At 35.4% G+C, this 7,999-nt stretch overlaps 1 long non-coding RNA gene across 1 annotated transcript in view; it reads right to left on the bottom strand.

Annotated features, from left to right (window-relative positions):
- The window catches only part of LOC115305632, a 70,273-nt gene extending 64,853 nt beyond the window's left edge, over window positions 1–5,420 (bottom strand). Inside the window, exon 1 of the long non-coding RNA XR_003914905.1 lies at window positions 5,366–5,420. This is a non-coding gene — a long non-coding RNA (uncharacterized LOC115305632). The remainder of the gene's footprint in view (window positions 1–5,365) is intronic.
- Window positions 5,421–7,999: the final 2,579 nt, after the last annotated feature.

Genomic DNA, 7,999 nt, shown 5'->3' with positions numbered 1-7,999 from the left:
CATTAGAAATGCATATTTCTTAAAAGATGAATTACAGTAATGTTTTAAAAACATGATATCAATACAATAAATAACATATTTTAATCTATATTTTCTCTTTTCTCTTGTGGAAAAAGGTTCAGTTATAGAAATTAGACTCTATAGCTTTGTATCTAATGTATCGGGAGAATATGGGGAGTATTAAGATACTTATGTGGACACAAACACACGTGATTAAAAATGACACTGGAAAGGGGTGACTGCATGGCTTAGAAGTTCAGCGTCTGATGTCAGCTCCAGTCATGATCTTGCAGTCCGTGAGTGTGAGCCCCACATCGGGCCCTGTGCTCAGCTTGGAGCCTTCTTGGGAGTCTGTGTTTCCCTCTCTCTCTCTCTCTCTCTCGCTCTCCCTCTCTGCCCTTCCTCCATTCACACTCTGTCAAAAATAAATAAACATTAATTTTTTTGTTCAAAATGACACTGAACTTCAAACTGGGAATTAGAGACAAAGAATGGAGAATATTGTTTGTGACTTATGCATGTTCTTTGTTCCAGTGCTTAATTTGGATAGGTTGTATTTCAACTTGACACAGCAAATATTTATTCAGTATGAGCCATGACCTATGTTGGGTTCCAGAGACAATGGAATGATGACTCCTAATCATCAGAGTCATAGTCACAGTTTTTTTCCTGCAGGTATCTTGAAATTTAACAATGGCATAAGGAAGTACATGACTAAACACAAAATGGGTATCATAAAAAAAGTCTTTCAAAGGGTTAAATTTTTAAGAACGTATAGTCTTCTAACAGAAATAGTCATGAGAAGCTTCATGGTACAAGTGATGAAGGAGAATTTGGTTTATAAAATAGAAAACAGTATCATACTTTACTTTTATAAGCACAATATATAATATATATATATTTTTATCATAGATATTATATATGTATGTATAATTTGTAGCCAAGAGCAGCATTAAAAAAGCAGAATATGATTTTTGTATAAGTCTTCAAGGTAAACAACACAAGTTTTTTTTCTTCTTGCAAAGAGGGGAGAATATTTCTGTTCTGCTACCTCCATTGCTGCCCAGAAAACTCTGGCAAATTCCCATGGGAATATTATTCATCAGCATCTAAAACAGTGTAATTGCTCTGCATTAAGATAAAATCTCCCCAGGAGGGCAAAAATTTTTGTATGTTTTATTTATTGATGTGTACCCATATCATAGAGCAGTATCTGATATTTAATACTTTCGTTATAAATGTGTGTTGACTTTCTTAAAAAGGCACTAAAAATGATGGCTGTTTTATGTTTTTATGATTGTTTCCATCCATTAGACTGTGTACTATTTGAAGGTAGGAAGTACCTCTTGATTTTTATGAACATATAGATATACTGGGCCATGTTTAATGTGTGAGAATGAATCATATCAGAAAAAAATATTAATGAAGAGCCCTACAATCTGCAGGAAAAGGGCAAATGGCTTGGCATTTCACATAGGATAAATTTAAGTAAACAAGCTATCAAACACTTAAAGGAAGTCAAATAGGTTTTGACCTTTTCAATTTCATTCATCCTTCACCTCAAAGGTATTATTAGCACTTAAATTACAATGCATGTGTACATGAATTTCAGTTGAACTAGTTATCTTTGGAAAAAACAGAATGTGTTCAGTGTAAGTTATCTAACTGTAGAGTAGAAAATCAGAATTTGTCACAAAGAAGCTGATGACGCCAACATATTGTTATTCTGATCAGAAAAAGGAATTGAAAATACAACAATAAATTGCATTTTTATGTATTTATGTAGGAACACTCCAAAAGAAAAAAAAATCTGAGCAACACAAAAGGAATTTTACCTCTGCCATCTGCAGGATGAAGGATAGGATTTTGAATAATATCTTTCCCCAGAGTTGTACCAGTGATGTCTCTGGAAATGTGACCTTTAACAGATGACTATCTACTTTAAACACTTCCTTTTTTTTTTTTTTACTTTCTTCCTAATTTATGTGCCAAGTGGAAAAGTAATTTCCATTACATTATGAGTAGGTCATCCCCTCCCTTACTGCATTTTCTCAGGGTCAACACAATCATGAACACTAATGGATGCCTACTACAGTTGAGTGGTAGTAGAAGCCTGCTCAAATTAAAATAAAATCCTGTCCAAAAATTTATGCCTGAAGTTTTAGAATCATTGATAGATCTGGTAATCAGATATAATGTACTAGAAATCTATAGAGATTATAAATCAGATTTTTTTCCGCTAATAGAAACTTTTAAAAATCCCCCTTTAGCAAATTATTTGTTTAAAAAGTGGCAGAAATGATATTTTCCATGTAGTTTAAAAGGGAAGGTTTCAGGCACCAAGCAATTTTTAAGCTAAAAGATAAGTTATCCTTAGGCAAGCTCCATTAAAAATATTTTGATGTGTGTGTGTGTGTGTGTGTGTGTGTGTGTGTGTATTCTCATATACTTGGGGAAATATGTGAAACCCTTGCTTTATTATACGTGAGTAGCTAACTGCTGAGTTATTTCCTGCCTTTTTAATCTTCTGCCTATCTAATTACCTATGTAACATTTAGAAGGGAACTGGGTCATTGTGAAGCAGAATGTTTAATTAATCAAAAAAGAATCTAGTTCTGAAATCAAGTATGTATAAGAATCATCATAAATTACATGCTAATAAATAATACCTTTATGTTACTAAGTAGAACTGAAAAAAAAACTCAGAACCTATGTATTTGACTTCTGAACATGTGGGAAGTGATTGAAAGGATATTTATATATACCTTATTTGAAATTTTATTAGGTTTGCCTAACTCATATAGACTACAGAATTTTCATTTTTATTTTGGTAACATTATAATAGTGATATTCTGCATTTGCACTTTGCACTTATTAGAAATATAGTTGACAATGAATATGCACACCAACTGCATTATTTAATCCCCAAAAACAACCTTCTAACAAAGGCTAATATTAGAAGCTAGGACATTGAAGCTTAAAGAGCTATAGTGACTTGTTTGTTTGCCAAGTTTGGCAAGATGGTCCCACTTCTCTATTTCTCTTTGGTGAAAATTTTTTAAAGTTCATTTATTTATTTTGAGAGACACAAAGAAAAGTGGGGATAGAGGCAGAGAGAGAGGGAGAGAGAGAATCCCAAGTAGCTTCAGCACTGTCAGCACAGAGCCCGACCTGGGGCTTGAATTCAACAACTGTGAGATCATGCTTAACCAACTGACCCAGGTGCCTGTCTTTGTGGAAAAATTTTAAAGTAAAAAATTCTACATGTTTGCTTAATAAATCAATATTAGCTCAATATCCTTTGTATGTCTGTGCTTGACTAAGATAAAATTCACTAAAGGGTTCAAGAAATTTCTTCTTAAATAAATTAACCTAAGATGTATCACCAAGTACTTCAGTTGGGATGAGATTTGGACAGAAGAACAGTAGAGCAGAGAAGTTAGCACACAGGATCTTACTCCAGTGTGTCTTAGTTTGAACTCTGATGAAGCTACTGACTTTGGACTATTTATTTTCCTCTCTATTTTTGGTTGTTTTATATGAACCTTGTGGAAATTACACCAACCTCAGAATGCCATGGTATGAGTGAATAAAGTGAAATACAACAAAGTTTAGAAGAGTGCCTACCTATTTGCTATTTTAGTCTAGTGAAAAAAAATACCAAGTAAACAATGGTCCCCTGCCCATCTAGTATTTAGTTAGTGAATATGTATGTACATATTTATGTGTGTCAAGTAGGAAAGCAAAAGAAATCATTGACAACTGGGTAAAAGAAAGCCATGAATTTTACAAAGGAGAAGTGAGAATTTTGAGGAGAGATGTCACCATTTACTAACACAGAACATCTATGACTGGCCCCTAAAGGATGCTATTTGATGTGATGTGGAGAAACTCGCAGCAATCAATACATGGTCTTACCTGTAATGTTAAATGATGGCGATGGCTCTAATAAACTGTAGAAAAGATAGTTGTCATGTGTTAACCATGGAGAAGGGACTCAATAATAAAGGTAGTAACTAAGAAATGTAGGTTTTTCTGTTACATATTTTTAGATCTAGATTCACTCTTTTGTAACCTACGTGGTGTAGTCTTGAGATTTTTACATGATTAATGCCCTTGCTGCTCAACATGAACTAAACATGTTTTAGAAAAGAAAGTGACATTTTGTAGGGAACAATTTCCTCTATAAGCCACTTATATGCAAGTTTATTTTTGAAAACTGTTTCTATGATAAAATTTCAGTGCTTTATCATAAGCAACTAAGAATCTGGAAGCAAGCCAGGTACTTAGTACTAAACACATTTAAAGCAAAACCAATACTGTGGGCTGGCAGACACATGGATATGAATGGCACATTAGATTACTCCTCAGACTTTTACTACAGACTCCAAAAGTGCAGCCTTTGACAGATGACACTTTGCTATATTACAAAAAGCAGAACTTTTAATCTCTTTTTGAGTTGGTAGGTTACACCATTATATCAGCAAGGCCTTGGTTGTTTGTTGGTAAATTCCAGGACAATATATGTCTGCTAGGACTAGAAAGAAGACTGAGCTAAGTGTTCTTGATAGTAACAAAGCAGAAGAATACAATTTCATTTATTTTGTAGTTTGCTCTGTTTATTATCATGGGAATGCCCTTTCTAGATACATAAGGTATAAATGTTTAACAATATAACTCATGAAAAATACTGATTTTCTTGCTTTTAAGTTATGTAGTCTTTCCTAAGTTTTCCCTATGCCATAAAATTCTGTTAAGTATATGTGTAACTTATAATTGTAGCATTCCTACTTTCAAAATAGTTAAACACAACACAGCTATGTTCTTTTTATTTCATCATGACTTCAACGGTTAGTGCTTATTTTCTAATTTATATGGGTTGATCATATATATGTTTTAATTGATTAAATAATTAATCTTTTTAAAAATTTTTGTTTAACATTTATTTATTTTTGAGAGAGAGAGAGACAGAGTACAAGTGGGAGAGGGGCAGAGAGAGAGAGAGAGAGAGAGAGAGAGAGAGAGAGAGAGAGAGAGAGAGAGAGAAGACAGATACAAAGAATCTGAAACAGGCTCCAGACTCTGAGCTGTCGACCCAGAGCCCACACGGAGCCTTAACCACAACCCATGAGATCATGACCTGAGTTACTGAGTTAAAGTCGTCGCTCATCCAATTGAGCCACCCAGGTGCTCCATTTAATGAAGTGCTCATAGCTGAAACTGGACATGTTACTCTCATTTGATACATGATAATGATGATTTTTTTCAGTATTGAAAATAATTTATGTTATTGTCATAGCAATAGTAATAATAAAAAGGCATGAAGAAGGTGGAATAAAATGAAAGTTTCTTATTTTATATGTACCATTCATATTGGAAACCCATCTGGTTTAGTTTTTTCATTAAAAATATGTATATGCATTTCTCCAAAGATGTATTCTAAAGAACATCTGAAAATAATATATTTAAATTGAATTATTTCAAGTCAAAAATGATACCACCTCCTCTTACACTGATATAGGACGAGTATTTTGGTAACAAAACTATAAGCAAAGAAAACTAAGGATTTGAATTGATTGTCACAAAGTGATAGGCAACCCAAGATTGATAGAGCCGGGCCTTTAACCACATGGTGTGGATGTTTATTGAAAAATGACGGTATGCCGAGGGGTGTATTTTGCGTGCGCACTTGAGAGAGACTCTCCATCCAGTATGAATCACTCTGCTGAGTCAGCATGCTGTGTGGTTTAAGTATCATTCTAAATGCAAAATAGGCACCAATCTGTTTCTGGTAAACAGTCTATGGAAGCATAAGTCCCAGTTTGCACTGACAGTTCCTGGGTACACATCAGGGTTCTTGACAACTCGTACATCGGCACTGAGCCCTTGGCCGACACGGGTTGTCTTCTTCACTTACTGCCCTCCCATTCTCCCTTCACATTAGTTGCTTGAGTTTTGTCTCCCCTACTTTACCTCTGATTCACTCCTAAACCCATGCTGATTTGTATTCTTCCCACACTGCTCCGCTGAAACTGCTATCCCCGAGGTCACCAACGACCTCGTTTCTGCTCAAACTGACGGACGCTTTCCACTACCGTTCGCCCCTCACATGAGCTGGGCCTACATGTGATGCTACTGCCTCCTTCCACTTTCATGATCTCTTTTCCTCCCAACTGTGATTATATTACTTTTCACTTAATTTTTTCCTACTTCTTTGGGCGATCTTTTTTTATTTCCTTCTACCATTCCTGAAGGCTGATATTTTTCAAAGATCTACCCTTAGTTCTTTTCTACTTTAAAAACAAAAATTCTCCCCTTACATTGCTGAGACATTTTATTTCTATTTGTTTATTTCTATCTTTAGAATTCTAAGGGCAGCTCTTGCATATGAACTCAGGCGACTAATACATATTTGTTTCCCTGCTTGCTCAAAATCATGTACTTCTCTAATTTCCCCTGCCACAATCTCTGTTCAGGACACATCATCTTTCCTCAGTAGCTCAACATACGCCTGACTGACATCTCTGTCTAAAGCTGTCTACTTCCATTCCATTAGCAGAAAGTCAAAAGAGAATTTTCCCCCTAAAATACAAATATATTCATGTCACTCTTTTAATAAAACGAAAACTCTCCACTGACTTCCTCTCTCTACTGGTGACAACACAAACTTTATACTAAGGCTTTACAACATCCATTTTGTAATATTTCCTCTCCTTCCTGCCAAATTCTCCAGTTTCATCCCTCTTGCCCCCTTACTGCCAGCCTCTGTCACCTAACTATGTTTTTGTCATAGTGACATTTCTACAGATTGATCATCATGGATTGTTCCCTTTTATTTCTGAGTGTTTCCATGTACTATATGAAATGACACATAGTTTACTTGTCTAACTTATACTCATTTTTTTTAAATCTAAGCCTAAAAAAACACTTCTTTAGGAAGCCTTCCCTTAATGCTGTAGACTAGGTTAAAGCACCCTTACTATGGATTTCACAGTACCTTACACCTACTCCTAAGTAAGTATTTATCACTAAAGAGCAAAGGTCGGTGCTGGGTCTTACTAATTATTAGTTTCTTACAGTTTAGCATAGTGCCTGGAATAAAGCTGCTGTTCAATAAATATTTGTGATGTGGATCTAAGACCAGCAACTACTACAAAACTTGAGTCTTGACTATGTAAAATAGAATCAGTGTATATTAAGATCCACCCCTAGACTTAGATTACAGTATGTCAAGTTCTAGATCAAAATTTAACCTGTTTTTGCAGAGGACTGAAATATCTAATTTATGGTCACTCCAAATGTAAACGTAAGATGAAGAACTGAAACCACAGAAACACACGCATCCTAGTCACTGCAAATAAATAGGCTTCTGATGCAAATACAAGAAAACAATGAAAGTGAAGTCTCACCTCATAGTCTGGAGGGAGTTTTCAGGTCTGGTTGAAAGACCTGGATTCAAAGCTTTGAACTCTTTCCAGCACTCGGCCCTCCTATGCTAACTGGCTTGGCTCTCTGACTATTTAAAGTTGGCAAGACATTGGTAGATTTCCACAAAAGGGATTTCATCATTTCTGTGTCTCTATTTTTGGAGAAAGAAATCTCAACCACCCGCTCTCATGCCAGCAGGTTTCCACCCATACTTTATAGGGCCCAGTTTCATTTGTAAATCATTGATTGGCAAGGGAGATGTGATTACAAAGACAGCTGAAATTAGTCATGAAGAAAGAGGGAATACATATGATTCACCCGTCATGACCAATCCAACACCAAGATCAAGAAAGTTACCACCATTCAGGTTCTGAAATCATGGCATGTATAAGATGCTTCTTCACTGCATGAATGTATGAGTATCATGATCAGAACAGGGAATAAAAGCTCCTCTATGGTCACTTAAAATGGTGTGATTGCAGGTACATTTACTGACTAAATGATTCAAGGACCATCTCAAGTTCAACCTGAAAGAACATAGAAGTTGGTAACTGGAGGCAGCAGAAGTGGG

This window comes from Suricata suricatta, chromosome 10 (assembly GCF_006229205.1).
Source record: "Suricata suricatta isolate VVHF042 chromosome 10, meerkat_22Aug2017_6uvM2_HiC, whole genome shotgun sequence".
Lineage (NCBI taxonomy): Eukaryota > Metazoa > Chordata > Mammalia > Carnivora > Herpestidae > Suricata > Suricata suricatta.
Note: the sequence above shows the minus strand (reverse complement) of the source record. Positions and strands in the feature narration are given on the sequence as shown.